Here is a 21,532-nt window from a genome sequence, read left to right as displayed (position 1 = left end):
AGAGACAGAGACACAGAGAGAGAAAGACAGAGAAAGGATCTTCCACTTGCTGGTTCACTCTCCAAATGATTGCAACAGCCAGCAATGGGCCAGGCCAAAGGCAGGAGCCAAGAGCTTCATCTGGTCTCCCACGTAGGTGCAGTGTCCCAACCACTTTGGCCATCTTCTGCTGCTTCCCCAGGTGCATTATCAGGGAGCTGGATTGGAAGTGGGACAGCTGGGTCTCAAACCAGCACCTTTATGGGATGCTGGTGTCTCAGGCAGCAGTTTTACCCACTAAGCCACATCAGACCCCTATTTTTATCTTTTTAATTCCACATTTATATGAACTTTAACAATGTTTTAAATTTATATGAGAGGCAGAGTGACACAGAAATATAGAAAGAAAGCTCCTATACACTGGTTCATGCCCCCCAAATGCCAAAAATAGTCAGTATTGGACTGGGCCTAAGCCAGGAGCTGGGAAGTGGTAGGCAGAAATACAATTACTTGAATCATCATCACTGCCTCCCAGGGAATGCATTGGCAGGAAGCTCGAGCTAGAAACCAGAGCCAGGTTACCAAATGCAGGCATTCCTATAAGGAACATAGGCATCATAACTGTTAGACTAAATACCCACCCCCCTGTAAACATTTTGAATTGCCTCATATTGTACCTTACAAAATGTCCACACCATGTAAGCATTGTTATGCTTCATTGTTTAGAGAATAATGACAGGGGAAATATATGCCTACATGTTCAATATTAAATGCAAATTTTTTAAAGATTTATTTATTTATTTGAAAGTCAGAGTTACACAGAGAGAGGAGAGGCACAGAGAGAGGTCTTCCAACTGATGGTTCACTCCCCAGATGGCCGCAACAGCCGGAACTGCACCGATCGAAGCCAGGAGCCAGGAACTTCTTCCAGGTCTCCCACGGCAGTGCAGAGGCCCAAGGACTTGGGCCATCTTCTGCTGCTTTCCCAGGCCATAGCAGAGAGCTGGATCGAAAGAGTAATAGCCGGGACTAGAACCAGCGCTCATATGGGATGCCGGCGCGTCAGGCCAGGGCGTTAACTGCTGAGCCACAGCAACGGCCCCAAAAATGCAATTTTATTTAACACTTTCAGTCTGTGGATGCAGAACACATGGATACAGAGGGATGACTATATATATATATATATTTTTATGTACTACATGCCATTTTGAAATATGTATGAATTGTGGAATGGCTAAAGTGAGCTAATTAACATACACATTAACTCTCACACCATTTTTCTGTACTGAGCACACTTAAGATCTCTTAGCAATTTTCAAAAATGATGATTATTAACCTTAGTCTCCATATGCACATATATCTTAAATTGACATTATGTACATTCAGATCTTCATTCAGATGGCTATTTTTCAGGGGAAGGGCTACATTATCCTTCCTGTATTCTAAACAAGGATCCAGAAACAAAGCTATGGTCAGAAAATTCAGAACCAATTCCATGCAGATAAGAGGTTATAAAATAGTGTAGGACAGTTTTAGAGTAGGCATGGAGGATTAAAGATCTGACTTTGAGTCAGTTAATCACTGCTTCTCTTAGTTGTTCTTTTTTAATTATTTATTTGAAAGGCAGAGTTATAGAGAGGCAGAAGCAGAGAGAGACAGAGATTGAGAAAGAGGTCTTCCATCCGCTGTTTCACTCCCCAGATGACTGCAACAGCCAGAGCTGTGCTTATCCAAACCCATGAGCCAGGAGCTTCCTCTGGGTCTCCCATGCAGGTGCAGGGGCCCAAGGACTTGGACCATTTTCAACTGCTTTCCCAGGCCATAGCAAAGAGCTGGATTGGAAGTGGAGCAGCCAGGACTCAAACCCATGCCCATATGTGATGCTGGCACTGCAGGTAGAGGCCTAGCCCACTATGCCACAGGATCAGCCCTTTCTTCTCTTATTTGTATCAATAATGGTATTCACCAGGGATCCATGGAGACTGCCTACCTGAGACATAACAAAAGCAAGGTGTAAGTATTATCCCTTCTCTGAACTTGTATCTAACCTCTGCTTCTCCTTCACCACATATGTCAATTATGGAGGCAATCTTTTTACCTACTCCCTATCTCCCAAGTTTAAGTGAGGCATTGATTTCCTATCAAATCTAAGAGATTATAGGCATATCGACCAGCATTTTATTGTCAGTTTCATCAACCACAAACACATATGGCATTCCTGCTAGGTTAAGCATGGTACACGACAGTTCGCGGCAACACAAAAAAGTTCAAGATAAGGTTGATATCTTCAAAAATCTTATAATGAGAAAAGGAAAAAGAACTTAGATAAAACTCCAATTTCAAACTTCTAGGGGCCTTAATTAATTTATGTGGGCGAATTCAGTGTTCCTATTAAAATAATGGGATGAGCAGCAACAGACTCAGCAGAAAGTATCAGCATTGAAGCCTTTGGGATAGAATACACTATTTAATTTTTTTATTTTCCTGCTTATTTTTCTTCCAGTGGTGACTATGCACAATGCACATAACTGGAGTTCAATACATATTTCTTGAATTAAGTGAAAAGTACCTGGTGTTTCCTGACAACATCCTAGCCTAAAACACTTGCCTTAAAAAACAATGGATAGGGGCTGGTGCTGTGGCATAGTGAGCAAAGCCACCACCTGCAGTGCCGGCATCCTATATGGGCGCCAGGTTGAGTCCTAGCTACTCTACTTTTAATCCAGCTCTTTGCTATGGCCTGGGAAAGCAGTGGAAAATGGTTCAAGTCCTTGGGCCCCTGCACTCGCATGGGAGACCAGGAAGAAGTTCCTGGTTTTCTGGCTTCGGATCTGTGCAGCTCCAGCCAATGCAGCCATCTGGGAAGTGAACCATCGGATGGAAGACCTCTCTTTCTCTCTCTCTCTCTCTCTCTCTCTCTCTTTCTCTCTTTCTCTCTTTCTCTCTTTCTCTCTCTGCCTCTGCCTCTCTGTAACTCTGCCTTTCAAATAAATAAATCTTTTTTTAAAAAATGATGGAGAGTGATACATTTAATATATTTTTGGATACTATGTTTTTATATTGCCTTTTCCAGTTACTAAAGAAAAACAGATGTACTGAACAAGTGTCCCTTATATAGGGCATAAATATGGTAGAAGACTGCACACAGCAGACAAGAAAGCATGCTGGTGAATGAAGAAAGCTGAGAGACAAGCACCAAAGTTTCATGCAGTGTTAGCAAGGTTGCTCCAGAAATAACACACAGAAGAAAATAATCAAACCTGCCGAATTCACCACACTGAAGGATAGCAGTTTTCAGATTTCATGGGATAACTTAGAATCCAATACATAATGGGCTAACCTGGTATCCAGCTCAGTGAAAAAGACCAATCTAAGAAAGCCTCCCCATCATTACCCCAGCAATAAAATCTACTGAAATGGGGAAATTGTCATAATAGGAGAAATCAGGGGCCAGACTGACATAGGACATCTCAATAGCAACAGTAGAAGTTAAACCCAAGGAAAGAATGCCTTCAAAATTCAGTGGGTGGGATGATTTCCAAAATTATGAACCTAACCACGTTATCAGTTAATGATGAGGACAAAGACTTTTTAAGCATACAAGACCTCAAAAACTTTACACAGTGTGCTTTCCTACACTAAAATCACAAAATGGAGGTTTAAATCAAGAAAGAGTGTGGGGAGCAACCCGGACTGGACTGAGTTACTGGAATTAAGACTTATTCTATGCATCTGCTCTCCCACAATATGGCGCTGGGAGAGGAGAAAACAGCTTCTACGCAGCTGCCTCTTGCCAACTTGAGTGCTGACCTCCAGGAGCTGATCCTGCTCCTGATTGGAGGAGAACAGCGTACTCGGCGTGTGGGCAGCCGAGTTAGGATTGGCGGAGGAGGACTATAAAGGAGGAGAGAGACGGCATGCACCAGGGAACATCTAACTGAAGGAACACCTGTGCAGCCCCCGAGAGAGCCGGCCGGCGGTGTGCCGCTCCCCTGCGGAAGTGGGGAAAAGTGGCAGGGGGCCCGCCCCTCCACAGAGGTGGAAGGGTCGGTAGCCAACCCGGGAAGAACCAGCAGCAAACCCGGGGAGGGCCGAGCAGACAAAAGAACAGCGCAGGGTCCTGTGTCGTTCCTTCACGAAGAGGGGGAGCGACAAAGAGAAACAAGGACACTTGGGATCCCACATAAGGGCAAGGAAGGATGAAAATGAGGAGAAGCCTTTCAGCGACTGCTGTGCCTAAACCCAGAAAGCACCAATGGAGCAGAAGCAAGAGGACTCCTTGGAAGTCTCTCTCCAAGAAAATGAACTACAATTGATGTATCATCTAATATATTTCAATGCATTCAGAGTGATTTAAATATGAGTTTGGAGATAATTTTTTCACTGATAAAAATCAAGAAATTGACCAGCAGATCTCTAAGTTCTTTTCAGTTCAAGCAATGATCTATAGTCACAGTCCTCAAATTCTTGAATATGAAATCCTGTATTTTAGAAACAAGGTCAAAGAGGTATGGTTCACACATTTAACCACGGAAAACAGCCAGACAATAATATTTATAAAAACATTTTATTTATATCAATATTTTAAAAGTTGGTTATTTGGCCAAATAAGTTGTCCTTTCTCTAATCAAACTATAATCCAATTTCCCATCATTTTTCATGTTTAAATTTCTTTTTTTGTGATTTCTTCACAGATGCTCATCAAAGTTTCCAGGGACCAGCCTATAGATAGAGGACAAGAAATGCCTTTGTTAATATTGGCATTTCCATAGATAGATCAACTGATCTGCAGACTAACAGAATGTAAAGGATTAAGAAGCTATGAAAGTATAAGACTCTGTTAGCCAATTTATCTTGCATTTACTAATGACTAAAAATAAAACCTTGAGAATGTGTGAAGTGTTCTAAGTAACTCAAAGTAAAAGTATACTTCATAAGAAATCATTTTATTTTCAGGGCCAGCATTGTGGCATAGCCGGTAAAGCCACCACCTGTAATGGTAACATCCTGTATGGGCACCAGTTCATGTTCCAGCTGCTTCACTTATGATCCATCTCCCTACTAATGGTCTAGGAACAGCTGTGGAAGTTGGCCCAAGTGTTTGGACCCCTGTCCCCATCATAGGAGACCTAGATGAAACCCCTGTCTACTGGCTTCAGCATGGTCCAGCACTGGTAGATGCACCCATCTGGGGAGTGAGCCAGTGAACAGAAGATCTCTCTCACTCTGTTTCTTTCTCTTTCTCTCTCTCTCTCTCTCTCTCTCTCTCTCTTTCTGTCTCTCCATCTTTCTCTGACTTTCAAATAAATAAACCTTTTTAAAAATGAATAAAATGGGATATAATTTTTTTAAAAAAGGTATTTTTTTTCTGTTCAGCCTATACAATACCAGGAACCAAAATCGGTCACACATTTCATGTCTAGTAGAAGTGAACTCCCAATAAAACAGTGAAATAAAAACAGCAACCCAGAAGCTCTTCTTTTTTTATTGATTTTTCTAGTTACTACCTTCACTTCTACTCTTCTTGTCCTCAGATGTATCTTTCCTGTGGCACCCATGGCCTGATCCTACTTTCTACACTTCCTGCAATCTCTCCATCATCATTGCTGTGTCTTTGTCTTTGAACTCTCTTTCCTTCCAGGATGATATTCAATCATACCGTTCCTTATGTTAAACCACTGGGGAACCAATCATCAACAATTCTTAGAGACAAAGATGCTGGCCAAGGGCGATCAGCTCAGATATTTCAGGAAATCAGGACAAAAACTTGAGAGTCAATTCTGGGTTTCCCCTCATGCTTCAGTACCATCTCTAAGAAATTAGAGTGCAATTCACATGCAACCTGAAAAATCATACTCCTGCGTAGGAGTTAGTAGCGACCACCAAAAGGTAAATGACCACATATGCCTTGAGTTTGGGGAAACAGTCATCTAAAACGGTATTTGCAAGATGTTGCATCCACATTAAAGTTGTACACTTTAAAGTCTGGCTAGACTTGAATTCTTAATATCTTGGGAAGGTATCTTCTTCTTTAAGTATTTGCAGATTAAGGAACAGTGCAACAGCCTGACAGCAGGGGGAACAACTCATTACACAGGAAGAACCTAATCCTCTAGATCAATATATCTTTGTACACGAAGCATATCAAGAAGCAAAGTCCATGAGAAGGATTGCAAATTCACCCGCCTACAGGAGTCAGCAGATAACAGAAATGAAAGGCCACATGTCAAGATGGAAGTCAAGGGAACAAGAGGGAATTAGAAGGGGGAAGTTCTTTCTGCCAGGCAGCTGTTGCTTAGCTCTTGCCATTTGCTGTCATGTAACAATATAACTACAATGGCATCCTGTGTTTCACTATTTAACATAAAATTTTCCTGTTTTCAAAATACTGGAAAGTAAGAAAGAAATCTGTAAACTTCAACCAATCTAATCTATGACACTACAGGGGGTCATGCAAATTTTATCTTTTCCAGCCAAACAGCTCAAGAAGAGGCTGGTATCTAAAGTTTAGATAGCCCTCTCAGAGACATGTCCAAATTTCAAAATACTTCAAACGTGAACTCTAACTCCTTGCTTGTGCACTTCACTCTCATCAACGTCAGCAGGAGTTAAGAATTTATCAGATTAGCTATATACCAAGATTTTCAAATGTCAGATTTCTTTTTATCTCCCATATATATAACACATTTATTTCATAATCCTTTGAAAGGTGAGATTCTAGACTAAACAAAGAACATTAAATTAGATCTATTTAAAAAAATATTTGTACTAACAGGAGGCAAAAAAAAGGCTTATATTAGTTGATGAAAGATCAGTTTTCTGTGAACATTAAAACTTTCTACATCAAATTAGTGTCAGGAAGTATTCTGAAAGCTTGACTGCTTAGCAAGGATTTAAGGCTATGAGTGCACAGCTGAGCATTAGGACATTACTGGCATTTTTCCTCAGCAAGTATTTGGCAGACACTGTTTCCATGGGATATGACTGTCCAGTCCCTTCATTTATCTCAAGTTTTAAAATTAAACTAGTATTTTATTGGGGCACATGGATTAGAGAAGATCATGAAAGGAGAAATTGGTTGGCAAAAGATAAAATTCAAACACCAAGCAACATCTTAAATTGAACTGCCTTGAAATAATCTAACAACAAGCTTATAAAAGATTAAAAACATTCTAAGGGTCAAAAGCTCAGAATCCCACAGCATTTCTAATTAGCAAAATTCAGTTCATAGAACGGAGCTTAGCTCTCAAGATGAAATTCACCTGATGCTCCTAACCATTTCCACTTAAGTAGTCCTTCTAACTGAGCCATGGTCTTCACTTTCTCTGTAAGACATCTGACTGGTGTTACACTGGACTATTATGATAAGTAGTTTATTCTGTAGAATGCCTATACAAAGGTTTTATGCTTATAATGAGTTGCTTATATTTTCTCAAGTGAGTTTAGGACAATTTAGTTGCTAGGAGAATTACACAATTAAATGTACTCTGATGAAATACGAGTGTGAAAAGAAAGTTTTGGGTTTCTATGAAAATTTAGTTCAATACTTCAGAAAGAGTTAATAAAAGCACAAATTTAAAAGAAAATAACTGGCCGGCGCCGCGGCTCACTAGGCTAATCCTCCGCCTTGAGGCGCCAGCACACCGGGTTCTAGTCCCGGTCAAGGCGCCACATTCTGTCCCGGTTGCCTCTCTTCCAGGCCAGCTCTCTGTTATGGCCAGGGAGTGCAGTGGAGGATGGCCCAAGTGCTTGGGCCCTGCACCCCATGGGAGACCAGGAGAAGCACCTGGCTCCTGCCATCGGATCAGCACCATAGGATCAGCGCGGTGCGCTGGCCGCGGCGGCCATTGGAGGGTGAACCAGTGGCAAAGGAAGACCTTTCTCTCTGTCTCTCTCTCTCACTGTCCACTCTGCCTGTCAAAAAGATAAAAAAAAAATTTAAAAAAAAATAAAAAATAAAAGAAAATCACTGAATCAGATGTGAATGAGATATCCATAATGTAGAAAATAGTCTTGGCCGGCGCCGCGGCTCACTAGGCTAATCCTCCGCCTAGCGGCGCCGGCACACCGGGTTCTAGTCCCGGTCGGGGCGCCGGATTCTGTCCCGGTTGCCCCTCTTCCAGGCCAGCTCTCTGCTGTGGCCAGGGAGTGCAGTGGAGGATGGCCCAGGTGCTTGGGCCCTGCACCCCATGGGAGACCAGGAAAAGCACCTGGCTCCTGGCTCCTGCCATCGGATCAGCGCGGTGCGCTGGTTGCAGTGCGCCTGCCGCGGCGGCCATTGGAGGGTGAACCAACGGCAAAGGAAGACCTTTCTCTCTGTCTCTCTCTCTCTCACTGTCCACTCTGCCTGTCAAAAAATAAAAAATAAAAAATAAAAAAAAGAAAAAAAGAAAATAGTCTTAAAATATAGAGCAATATTCCTTTCAGACACTAGATCATAACTCTTAACTAGCTGACACTGCTTTTAATAAACAGAAACCAATAGAAATAGCAGACAATGCATTGTGGGTATGGTTTATATAAGAAAGATAGGATTAAGAGTCAAAGGGAACATATAAACAAGACTAGTGTCTGCTAACACTAACTGATAGAATTAAAAAGGAGAGAACCATCCAACGTGGGAAGCAGGATACACAGTAGACTCAGAATGGCAGATGTCCTAAACAGCACTCTGGCCTCATAATCAGCCCTTAAGGCATGCGGATCCAGCTGAAAAGTCCATGAGAGTATTTCAGGCATGGAAAGCCAAGACACTCTGGCAAAAAAAAAAAAAAAAAAAAAAATGACCTAATGAAAGATCTCTGTGATTGAGATCCCAGTGGAAAGAACAGGCCATCAAAGAAGGAGGTACCTTTCTCTGAAGGGAGGAAAGCACTTCCACTTTGACTATAGCCTTGTCTAAATAAGATCAGAGTTGGTGAACTCAAAAGGCTTCCATAGCCTTGGCAGCTCATGACAAGAGCCTCGGGTGATTACTGACACCATAAATAAGAGTGTCAATTTGTTAAGTCAACAACAGGAGTCACTGTGCACTTACTCCCCATGTAGGATCTCTGTCCTTAATGTGTCATACTATGTGAATTAACAGTATAACTAGTACTCAAATAGTACTTTATACTTTGTGTTTCTGTGTGGGTGCAAACTGTTGAAATCTTTACTTAGTATATACTAAATTGATCTTCTGTATATTAAGATAATTGAAAATGAATCTTGGTGTGACTGGGATGGGAGAGGGAGCGTGAGATGGGATGGTTGTGGGTGGGAGGGAGGTTATGGGGGGAAAATTACTATAATCCAAGAATTGTACTTTGGAAATTTATATTTATTAAATAAAATTTTAAAAAAAAGAAATGTTACTGAGCATTTCAGTCAGTGCACCTATACTCAAAAGAAAGGCATGGATTTCTCATCAACAGATTGACAAATGACAAAAATATTTAAAATAGACAAAAAATATGTACATGTTGTCTTCATGAAGCTCTTTTCAACTTACTGACAAATTTCTTGGCCAACAGTAATCACAACAATTAATATGGTTTCTACTATGGTCATTTCAAATAATAATTTTATGTTATATAAATAAGGTGACATTTATGCCAAAATATTTGATGTTTTTATCCTTTGAGTTTCAAGCCGTTGTCAACATAGAATTTAGCTCATAGGTGTCATCATGCTGTTATGCCATTCAGTGTCAAAGTTTACTTTTCAGTGAACCAAAATCAGGGTAATGCCTATGGAAAATTCTCTACTCTGAGCTTGTATTTTCCTTCTGGATCTCATAAAAAATGTTTTGTAATTAAGATTACTTTAGTATTATCTAAAATGAACTATGCCATATACATCTCTGAAATATTCATAATTAGGCAAAATTTTAAGAATTCATGGTTATCAGTAATTTTATGTGCCAGTTTGTGTTTATCCACTTATTCTTCACAGTATTCACTTTACACATGAGAATATTAAGTTCTAGAGATAATACTCCAAAAGAAATTACCCATAATCACTATCTTTGAATGCAGTATATTGAGCTCCAAAGTTGGTGTTCACAATTAAGTTTTCAATTAGCAATAATCATGCTTTGGGTAAACCTCATTGGCTAAGATACTGCCACTGCACAAAGCTGTGGATTCACAATTATGATGCTACCAAACGTCCCATAGAATATGTTACTTTAATGCTATGCAACAAAAGGCCTCCTAAATTCTTCAGATATCCTGATTTTTTTTATTTTTATTTTTTTGACAGGCAGAATGGACAGTGAAAGAGAGAGACAGAGAGAAAGGTCTTCCTTTTTTCCGTTGGTTCACCCCCCCCAATGGCTGCTACGGCCAGCGCACCACGCTGATCCAAAGCCAGGAACCAGGTGCTTCTCCTAGTGTCCCATGCAGGTGCAGGGCCCAAGCACTTAGGCCATCCTCCACTGCCTTCCCAGGCCACAGCAGAGAGCTGGACTGGAAGAGGAGCAACTGGGACAGAATCCGACGCCCAGACCGGGACTAGAACCCGGTGTGCCGGCACCACAGGCGGAGGATTAGCCTATTGAGCTATGGCGGCGCCGGCCCAGGTATCCTGATTTTATTTTTGAAAATGGCTTTATACAATTTTTAAATCATTGGTTATAACATGCAATTCTGTAATTTTAAAACACTAGATATTCCTTCAACAATTTCTTCAGAGCAGAAAGGTATACATACTCATCAATAATAAAAAATTCTTCCAGAAAAGGATATAAAGAGGACAATTCTGGGATTTTTTTTAACTCATTCATAGAAACATCCATCTAGGCCTTTTGCTCAGCACTGAGAATTCGAAGGTCTAAAATATCATAATTGTCCTCAAGGAATACATAGTCTGGGAGAGGAATAGACAGTTAAGTAGGTGTAATTCGATGTGATAGTAAATCCAATATGGACCCACACTAAACACTACAGAAGCAAGGTGATGATAAGTCTTCAGGAGGTAGTATGGGGAGGGACAGCTGTAATCTCACACAGAAAGGAGTCTTTTGTCATTGACGTTCTTTACAACTGCTGGTACAAGGTGCTAATAAAAAGCAGATGACTTTTAGTCATTGGGATGTTAACTCTCTACAGACTACATTGACTATGCACTCTCCACAAAATGAACTCACTACTGCCTGCACCCAGGTAAACTGCTCCCACCAATACCTCCCTTCCTACCCTAGTGTGCCTCTGTGAATTGGACTAGATCTTACCAAATAGAAAAAACTGGGCCCAACATTTCAGACAGAGAAGTCCTGTACATGAACAGGCATGGTGGCATAAATAAAGCAGGTACAACAGAAGTGAGGTAGAGCTAAGGAAGCAAATTGCTATAAATATATCTAAAGCCAAGCCTGGATATTAACTGACTGGCTTGGGAATATGGACTTTACTCCTTTAGTTTGGATGGTCTCATCATCTCTAGAATCCTAAATTCAAATTTTAGCTACTAAATGATCTCAATTCATTAACCTACAAATCCAAGGTAATGATAAAAAGCCTATTCCATATAGTTTGTGGACTAAAGGAGATGATGGATGCTAAATACCATATATCATACTCAGAAATAAGTGGGTTATATACAAGAAGTCAATGAAGGAATTTAAACAGAAGAATGATGTAATTCGCTCTGTGGCTTAGAAAAATGACTCTGGCAGGAAGATTAATAGTAATTTATTTTTGTAAAAATACAGGTAAGTAATCAGAACCATCTGAATTGCAGGTAGCAGTAATGGTATTGAAGTAAGAAATTAGTTCTGAAGATATTTGGGGGAGAAAGAGTAGACTAAATATGAGGGAAGAATGAGAATGAATACATTCAGCACCTTATTATTAACTAATCAATAATCAAAATAATGATTCATTTTATATTTACATAGATATATGTTTACATATACACACATAATGATTTCTTCTACTCTACTCTGAACATTTGCATTTTTTAACTCTTACCAGAAAATAGTAAGCTTTGAATAAAGGACCTGAACTCTGACTAGCCCTGTGACTTCTCTCTCAATTTCCACATTCATAAATAAAAAGAAAATACACATTCTATCCACACATAGGATTTAAAAAGAAGGAAAAATAGTTTTGCCAAAAATATTTCAAGTTTTGTAACAGTTATTGAGTTAATAACATCCCAATTGTTTGCAGTTATGTGCAATGTTATTGTGGGATTAAAGTAAAGGGAATTGTAGGCTATTTTTGCAACTTTTCTCTGAGACTGAAATTATTTCAAAATAAAAAGTTAAAACAATTATAATATAAATGCACCTAAAACCCATGTACAATCTAAAGAGCTGTTATCAGAGATGTAGCTTGTCAAAAAATGGGACTATTCAAGCTGAGTTTAAATGATGTTCCCTGGTGGACTGAACGACTGCCCAGTGACACTGACTCTGGAAGCTCCTTTTTGGCAGCATGCTGAAGTTTCCTCTTGCCAAGCATTTCTTTCTTCTCATGTAAGAATGACAATAAACAGCTAAATCAAACAGGAACTGTTCAGCTTGCTTTAAAGAGGCGTTTGGAAAACTCCTTTGAGTTGCCATTTGTCATTGCCACCAAATCCTGGAGAACTGTGGAGAGAAAACTGTCTTGTCGTTCCTTACTCCGTCTCTAGGAGCCATCTCTTGTCTGTTCTTCTACCAAGGTTACAAGATCCAAGTGGAATTATCCTTGGAATTAAATTCTCCAGCATCAGAAAGGTACATTGGCATTCTTTCCATTGAAAAATTGACATTATTAGCAACTTCCACTTTCCTTGGACTAGGAGAGCTTTTTAAAAGTTTTGATTATGAAGACACGTCATTAAGAAAATGAGATTTGTGTACATGGTCTACATGCTAAGGCTGTAGGTATGAGCATAGAAAAAATGCAAATAGCCATTGTTACTGCATATTTATAATACACTGTGCTTATTTTGCAAATATTTCCTTGCTTCCTTATAACAATTAAATTATTTTAAAAAGACATTTAAAATCATGAAATGACTTACTGACAAGACTCTCCTCTTAGACTGACTCAGTTGTCTCTTTAACTTCAGAACAGCTATTCTTACCCAAAACAATACATAGAAGATACTTCAAAAACTTTGTGGAAAATGAGTAACTTTTAATTGCATTTTTCCCAAGCTTTGTGAAGTACCCTTGAAGCAAACAGTCATGGGGAGATCAGGGTAGAATTTGTGGCAAGAAATAAACAGACATCATCAACGTAGTCTTTCATTGATCCAAAGTCATCACCCATCTTCATCCAACTACAGGAAAAATATTTAAAGAAGAACCTTTCCCGCCGGCGCTGCAGCTCACTAGGCTAATCCTCCGCCCGTGGCGCCAGCACCCCGGGTTCCAGTCCCAGTTAGGGTGCTGGATTCTGTCCTGGTTGCTCCTCTTCCAGTCCAGCTCTCTGCTGTGGCCCTGGAAGACAGTGGAGGATGGCCCAAGTGCTTGGGCCCTGTACCCGCATGGGATACCAGGAGGAAGCACCTGGCTCCTGGCTTTGGATAGGTGCAGTGCGCCAGCTGTAGTGGCTATTTGGGGAGTGACCAACGGAAGGAAGACCTTTCTCTCTGTCTCTCTCTCTCTCTCACTGTCTAACTCTGCCTGTCAAAAAAAAAAAAACCACACAAAAAAAAAACAAAAACAAAAAAACTCTCTCAGCACACATAATCACCAGATTACAATTCTTCTCACACAGACATGCAAGAGAGGTCTTTTTTTTTTTTTTTTTTTTTTTTTTTTTTTTTTAGGGTTTTATTAGTATATATTTATTTTATGGCTTCACATTGAAAACATTTTAATTTGCAGATCATCAATAAATGACAATAAAGCTATTTTCATGAACACAAAAACACAGGAATTCCAAGTGCAAGGGATGACAATTATATCACTGTGGTCAAACAGTATCAAGAAATACACTTTAGAAAGATAAATGATGACAAATGGTAGCATTTAAAAATGCTTTTCTTAACAATCTCAGGATATTCTTCAGTTAACTGACCCACAATCAGAAAGAACAAATTATTGTTTCAAAGTCAAAGTACCAACAATCATGTACCATTGCTGGAGTACTCATCTGAGACAACACTCAAATTTACAGTAAGAATGGGAATGTTTATAATTCAACGGTAGCACAACTTGGCCGGAAGATGACTTATTTGTTGCTGCAGAACTATCAGAATGAAAGCATGCACTGGGCAGAGAGTAAGCTTCATGGAAATCCCAAGAGCCTCAACCTGTTGAGGGCTATCCACAATAGGCATCATGCCAAGTGCTGAAAAGGTATGATGTCATTTGATCCTCACAACCCACTCCCTAACCTTCCCATCTTTCATTGAGAAACTGTAAGAAGCTAAGCAATTTATACACGAGGCACAGACCTACTGTAAGGCTACACAGCACTGGCTGGGAGCTCTGCCAATCACGTAACTAAATGGTGCTCACTTATGCTGTCCTAGCATACCTGACATGATCTGTGTGGGCCTGGTTTAAAATGAGGTGCTACAGCTTTTGAAAGCTATGAAAAGCTAGAGGAAGAGTATGCGTGCACAGCTACCCTAAAGGCAGCTTTGTTTCAAAGCCTACACAAAATGAGCCAACAAGCAAATACAAGCAGACCTGTTGGTGAACGTCGATGTGTTAAATTTTGGTTATCAAATAACATTTGAGTCTGTTATTACTAGTTACTTAAAGACTTTAAAGTACATTTGGAAGACAGAACTGCTGAAAAATATGTCTAACTACACCGCACAATTTGAAAGCCAGCATGATGGTGGAGAGTGGGCTAGCATGTCACTAGTTTCTGGGCTTCTGTCTAGACTGTCACTTGCATTTGGGTGTTGAGGAGAGCACTTCCTCCTTATGAAGAGCGAAATTATACCACAATAGGGCTGCTGGACACACAAAACGAGATATGCATGAGATGTCTTCCACACGGCAGGTCCCCTCGTCTGTCACCACTGAGACCATTCTACCCTAAGCAGACTGGTCTGCTCACTAAACCCAAACATTCCTGGACACCCCTTCTCTCATGCACGCTGTCCCCTAATGTCCACCGTGAGCTGGAGGGCACCTTGAAAGCAGTGGACCTCTTGAAAGGGGGGGATTAGGCCAAGCGATCTGCGTCTTCAAGACCCGACACAGCATCTCATTCTGGAACCATCTATCTGACATCCGGCAGAGAGGTGGGAGGAGCACTTCCCAGATACCCAAAGGAAACCTAAAGGTGGTGATGGCCCTATTCATTTGACCAGGAAACTTCTACTGGGGCTGTGAGCTTATTTACATGTGAGGGGTCTTAGAAAAGTCCTGGGAACATGGGAACAGGTGTTTGGCCTAGTGGTTGTTACTGCTTGCAACACCGGCATCCCATATCAGAGTGCCTAGTTTGAGTCCTGGCTCGTCTGCTTCCAATACAGCTTCCTGCTAATGGGAGCCTGGAAGGCAGCAGGTGGTGACTCAAGTACTTGGGCCCCTGCTGCCCACGTGGAGACCTGGATTGGGCTCCTGGCTCAGCCCTATTAAGGGCATATGGAGAGTCAACCAGTAGATAGATGATCTCTGTCTCTGTCTCTACTTTTCAAATAAAATTTTAAAAAGTGTTTTCTTAACAACAACAACAATAACAACAACAAGATGCCCATGTCCCACACTGGAGAACCCGGGCTCAATTTCCAGCTCCAGTTCCTGCTGAAGTAGACCTGGGGAGGCAGAAGTGATGGTTCAAGTGACAGGGTTCCCACCACACATGTGGGAGACCTGGACTGTGTTTCCAATCCCTGGCAGGTCCAGCCCCGGCCACTGTGGGCACCTGGGGAGTGAACCTGAGGATGGCTGCTCTATCTCAGCAACAAGAGAGGTCTTTTGAACAGAGCAAATACTCCATTAAATACTCAATTAAAGCCATTTCCAGAATGTAAAAGAATGTGATTTAGGTCACATACATGATGTCAGAACTATGGGTTGAATCTCATCAACGCAATGAAGCAGAAGAAAATAAGATTGAAACCAGTTGTTTGGCTTCATGCAGCTAAAATAACTGCCAGATTAACTAAATTTTTCTCTTTCTAACTGGTTGTCATGGTGCTGTGCAGATAGAATCTTAGACTGAGCATGCACAGGACAACAAATTTGTGACATTCTGCCTTGACCCTTATATTGCTATTATATTAGTGCTGTCATTCTGGGCTGATGTGGAATTACTACAGACTCTTAAAATCTCAGAATTTTGGGAGAAAAAAGTCAGAGTCAGTGGAAAGTCAAATTTTAAATTATTTTTAAATAGCTTTATTATTTTAAAATATGGTGCACATTCAAAACCCAGATATATATATTTATATATATACTAAAAATAAATTTAATTAGTAAAGTAAAAATGGCAAAAATCTGTTTAACATCATAATATATCACAAATATACTGTTATTTCAGTGCACAGACAGAAGTCACTTTCTTCTGTGATAAAGGAACTTTAATCCAATCAAAATTGCAATATTTATGACAGTTCCTAGAGTTTTTTGGGCATTTAGAACATATTGGAAGTTTTACATCTATTTTCTCATTTAAGCTCCCTGTAAGCTTTTCTGAAAGTGTCTAATAGGGATTGTTCCTGAATTTACAAAGGAAGAAGTTGTATTCTAAGGAAGAAGGTCTCCTGTCCAGTCTCACAGGCTTGAGCCCAGGCCCACTAGACTCCACTGTATACAATCTCAACACCACCCTAAATGATCTCTGAAAGTGCACACTATGAATGGATGGGTGCCCAAACCTGGTTCTTCTTCCATTAAGCTTCTCATTCATTGTCAACCTCTATTTTCAATCTCAGAGAGCTCATTTCAAATAAAGATTTAATAAATGATGAGCAATTAGTAAGTTTAAATTCTGAAAGCAAAGCTTAGTATTTAAAACAGTTTACCTGAAATGCCCAAATCAAAATAAAGATATTTTTAGTTCAGTAATAACATTCAATATTTTAACCCACTTTTCCACTTCTAAGAGATATGTTTTATTCCTTATTTGCTGAAGCTGTTAAAATGAAGTCTTTAAGGGCTAGAATTGTTTTTGCTGTGTTGTCACTGTTGCTTTATACAACAGATTTCTAGAAAGGCTCGCCTTTCTTCATTCTCTCAGTTATGTTATTATAGAGGCAGTGAGAATGCATTTATGAGGATGACAATCTTTTTTGCAAAGTAATAAAATAACAAGTCTATGGATGATACTGGGAAGCATAACTACTTAAACACATCGGGCAAATAATGATTTTTTTTTTCTCCAAGCCATGAAAATTCTCATTCCTAGGACTCAACATTCAGCTTGATCCTTTCTGTAACATATTCTGCTTAGTGCCTTAGAGATGTGCAAGTCTCTCTTTAGTCTTGTTCCCCAGGCACTGCAAGGGAAGATGGCAGTGATCCCAGGATATCTGGTGCTCTAAAGATGCAAATAGATACCAAAAGAGAATTAAATCAGCAGGAACACACTGCAGCGCAGGACTCTGTGTTGTTTGCCCTTAGAGGTTCAAAAGTGGAAGACTGACAAAATCCGCACCATGTCTCAGTTGACACAGTGATAACTCATTATCTTAGAACACAATACCTAATGTTCATTGACTTAAAAATAAAAGGAAAGGAGCAACAATTTTTCATCTATAATGAGTTTGATAGATCACAGCTCGGATTTCCCTTCCCCACTGGATTATAAAGTAGAAAGTCAATATGAATATGCAATAGAGTTGTGTCCTTTCTTTTTGTGCCAAACTGGTCTTTGCTTCTAATTCCCAGCAGTATCAATTAACAATGCATAATTTTAATAGAATGCTTGAAAGTACAGGATTGGTGCTATAAAAATTAATTGTCTTGAGCTGATTTCCTGTAGACACCGTTAATCAATATTATCCCATCTCACAAGCAGCTGCTCGCCTTCTTCCCAGTGATTCAAGAGAGGAAGGAATGCGAATAAGGTGGCCACGTGGTCTGCAGGTGTGTGGCTGACATTTGAATTTTTAACATCTTGGAATATATAATCCTAGAAAGAAAACGAATAGTTTTCTTAAGCTTTTAGCTGAAGTGCTTAGGAAATTTTCACAGTGATCAAGATTAAATGATTTAATTAAACAAGGGATGAATGAAAACTTCTCATAATAATGGTACCAAAAAATTGATCCTTTGATGCAAAACTCTGGAAATTATGCCTATTTATCTCAAGGAGTATTGCATATAATAACTTGGCATATTCAGAAATAAGCTGATACAGAGAGTTTTCTCAAATCTCTATATCAAGGTGAGTACTTGAAATGAGCATTCCCTTTAGAAGAAGGGATCATGCACTCCCAGGCTGGCTCTGTCACCTTCTGTGTCGCCTGGAGGAAGACAATGTAGAAACTACTATTGCCCCTTTCCGGGTCACAATTTCGTCTTCTACATTACGAAGGAGGGAGAGAGGGACGAAATAATCTCTAAAATTCTAATTACAATGTCTGATTTGAAAACAAAAAGTTTGGAGCAAAGATGAAAAACACTGAGTCCAAATCAAATCTTTCACACATATTCATTCAACAAATACTGAATATCTGGACATGCTAATTTTTTAGATCTATGCTATCTAATACTGCAATCATGAAATACGTGTGATATTTAGCAGAGGTGTTATGTCAAATACATATCAGATTGCAAAGAAGTAGTATGAAAAGTAAAAATGCAGTAATAATTTTATATTAATAAAATGATTAGGTATGATGTGTGAAATATATTGGATTAAATTCATTGCATTATCAGAATTAACTGTCTCTAGTCTTCTTACTTTTTAATGTGGATACCATAGATTACATATGTGACTTGTATTCCACAGCTATTAGGCATAACCAACATAGGCCCTGGTTATTTAGCAGTAAAAGAAACAGACAAGTCCCCACTCTTAATGAGCTTGTATTTGAATGGAGGTGGGAAACAACAAACAAGCAAGTAAACTGTTAATTTCAGATAGTAGTGGTATCAAAAAAATAGAACAGAAAATTATGCTAGGATATTTTTGTTAGGTAGTATGGTCAGGAAAGATGTTTACTCAAGGTGACATTTAAATTGAGACCTGAGTGATGAGTCAGGACAGCTGAAATAGTGATTTCCGAAGAATGGCCTACAAAGAGGAAGAGTAAGCCCCAAATCCCTGAAGTGAGAGCATGTTTGGAATGTTTGTTTTCAGTGGACCTTGAAATACTGTGTTTATAACACAACATTTACCAGAAGCATTTTTTAGACACCATAATGTATTTATATGGCACCAAGCATTCTTTCAGCAACTGTCATGTAATTTACCTCACTTAATCTTCACAAAGCTCTCTCTAGACAAAGGTCTCCAAAAGTTCATGGAAAATATATATTATGAAAAAACTATATATGAATTTCAAAAATATTTTGCATTAAAATAAACTTGTACTAACTTTTTAGAAGATGTCAGAACAGGATCTGGTTTGAGGAAATAACAAAGACATCAGTTTCATGGGATGGGTATTGTGGCACAGTAGGTAAAGTCATCATTTAGGATGCCAACATTGCATATCAGAAGGCTGACTGGAGTCCCAGCTACTCTGTTTCTGGTCCATCTTCCTAGTAATGTGCCTGGAAAACAGATGAGGATAGCTAAAGCACTTGAGTCCCTGCCACAAACATAGGAAACACAGGAGTTCCTGGCTCCTGGCTGCAGCAGGGCACAGCCCTGCTTTTTTGACCATTTGAGGAGTAAACTAGCAGATGGCAGGGATTCTCTCTCTCTGTCTCTCCCTCTCTCTCTCTCTCCCTCTCTCTCACCCTCTCTCCCTCTCTCCCTCTCTCCCTCCCTCCATTTCTAATAAACAAATAGGTCTTTTAAAAAATGAAAGAAAGATATTAGTAGCAAAAGAGCCACTACCACAGCATCATGAATTCTTCCAAATTGAAACAAAAACAAACATCAAATATTTATTGTGAAGCTGAGGTGGAAGAATGGTGAAATCATTGGTGCCTTACAAAAAGTTTATGAGTACAATGCTCCAGAGAAATCAGAAGTTTGTAAGTAGACAACTCATTTTAAGAAGGGACAAAACAGAGGCTGGCGCTGTGGCTCACTTGGTTAATCCTCCGCCTGCGGCACCGGCATCCCATATGGGCGCCGGGTTCTAGTCCCGGTTGCTCCTCTTCCAGTCCAGCTCTCGGCTGTGGCCTGGGAAGGCAGTGGAGGATGACCCAGGTGCTTGGGCCCTGCACCCGCATGGGAGACCAGGAGGAAGCACCTGGCTCCTGGCTTCGGATCGGTGCAGCGCTGGCCGTGGCAGCCATTTGGGGAGTGAACCAATGGAAGGAAGACCTTTCTCTCTGTCTCTCTCTCTCACTGTCTACTCTACCTGTCAAATAAATAATTTTTTAAAAAAAAAGGGACAAAATGGCTCACTAGGCTAATCCTCCGCCTAGCGGCGCCGGCACACCGGGTTCTAGTCCCGGTTGGGGCGCCGGATTCTGTCCCGGTTGCCCCTCTTCCAGGCCAGCCCTCTGCTGTAGCCAGGGAGTGCAGTGGAGGATGGCCCGGGTGCTTGGGCCCTGCACCCCATGGGAGACCAGGAAAAGCACCTGGCTCCTGGCTCCTGCCATCGGATCAGCGCGGTGCGCCGGCCGCAGCGCGCTGGCCGCGGCGGCCGTTGGAGGGTGAACCAACGGCAAAAAGGAAGACCTTTCCCTCTGTCTCTCTCTCTCACTGTCCACTCTGCCTGTCAAAAAATAAAAAAAAAAATAAAATAAAAAAAATGGACAAAATGATGTTGAAGATGAAGCCCACATCAGCAGACTATACACATCAATTTGCAACAAAAAGATTAATCATGTGCTAACTGTAAAGGACTGGCAGTCAACAGCAGAATCATCCAACACCATAAGCATCTCCATTGATTCAACACACACAATTCTGACTGAAAAAAAATTTTTTTATTTGACAGGTAGAGTTATAGACAGTGAGAGAGAGAGACAGAGAGAAAGGTCTTCATTCCATTGGTTCACCTCCCAAAAGGCTGCTATGGACAGAACTACGCCGATCCAAAGCCAAGAGCCAGGAGCCTCCTCCAGGTCTCCCACGTGGGTGCAGGGTCCCACGCACTTGGGCCATCCTCCACTGCTTTCCCAGGCCACAGCAGAGAGCTGGTCTGGAAGAGGAGCAGCCGGGACTAGAACAGGCACCCATATGGGATTCTGGCACCGCAGGCGGAGGATTAACCAAGTGAGCCAGGGCACCAGCCCCTGACTGAAAAATTAAAATTCAGCACACTATCCACTTGGAGAGTAGAAAAACTGTTATGGTCGGGTCAACTTCAGATAACAGTAGAACTTTCACAGGAAACTTCAAATAAGGGGAATGAAGATGCTGAAACATATTTTCAAAGAACTGTACAGGAGATGAAATATGGATCTACCAGTACAACCTGAAGGCAAAGCACAATCAAAGCAATGGCAACCAAAATGTAGACATGGTACAGTCAAAGCAAAAGCAGACAAATCGAGAGCAAAGGTTATAACAATAATTTGGGGGGATACTCATAG

The 21,532-nt window shown here is 40.5% G+C and overlaps 1 long non-coding RNA gene and 1 other non-coding gene across 3 annotated transcripts in view; both read right to left on the bottom strand.

The window, feature by feature from the left end:
• Positions 1–21,532, bottom strand: part of LOC127484266 (uncharacterized) — a 453,346-nt gene that overhangs the window by 391,558 nt on the left and 40,256 nt on the right. The gene's annotated exons all lie outside the window — the stretch shown is intronic.
• On the bottom strand, positions 9,958–10,101 carry LOC127484307 (U4 spliceosomal RNA). Its single transcript, XR_007911178.1, has one exon. It is a non-coding gene; the product is annotated as a U4 spliceosomal RNA (small nuclear RNA).

Source organism: Oryctolagus cuniculus, chromosome 15, assembly GCF_051225735.1.
Source record: "Oryctolagus cuniculus isolate XC-2025 breed Fujian yellow rabbit chromosome 15, ASM5122573v1, whole genome shotgun sequence".
Lineage (NCBI taxonomy): Eukaryota > Metazoa > Chordata > Mammalia > Lagomorpha > Leporidae > Oryctolagus > Oryctolagus cuniculus.
This window is presented reverse-complemented; position numbering and strand designations above follow the sequence as displayed.